Source organism: Phallusia mammillata, chromosome 1, assembly GCF_965637545.1.
Source record: "Phallusia mammillata chromosome 1, kaPhaMamm4.hap1.1, whole genome shotgun sequence".
In the NCBI taxonomy this organism is placed as follows: Eukaryota; Metazoa; Chordata; class Ascidiacea; order Phlebobranchia; family Ascidiidae; genus Phallusia; species Phallusia mammillata.
Window position 1 is genome coordinate 30,602,371 of NC_137252.1, and position 569 is coordinate 30,602,939.

Here is a 569-nt window from a genome sequence, read left to right on the forward strand (position 1 = left end):
TAAGATTTCAACATTCGTCCTTTTACTAGCAACCAAACTAAAACATTCAAACCCTGTTTGCAAGTACTTGCTCAAACAGATTTGTTTTATTTTTCGTATTTTATTTCCGAGTAAGCCATTCTACCACTTGCGTGTTCTCAGAGCAAGAAATTTGGGCGGAATCGCCTAAACCTGGTGGAACCTGGTTCTGAATCACAACTGTCATGTTAGTCGATTTCAGACCAGAAGGGAAAAAGTTGACTCTACTTTAGAGCCATCGGCCCGCAAAACTATGGGTTGGACGTTTGGCCGAAAAACTTTGGCCATCAGGATATGGTGGGTTAAACTAAATTAAAGTCACTATAACACCCCTAGTCACAAAATCAAGTGAAAATTTGCTTAAAAAACTACAGGTTTGGAGTCAGCTTATCTCTTATTTGACACTTAAATTAAGTGGAACTTCCGTTCAATCTGTACGTGTTCGATGTATCGTATCACTGACCTAGTTTTACAAAACTCCCAAGGGTGGGCAGTTTCACTTAGACTAAAAATTTGTATGTGCATTTAACTGTAATTAGGAAAATAACATG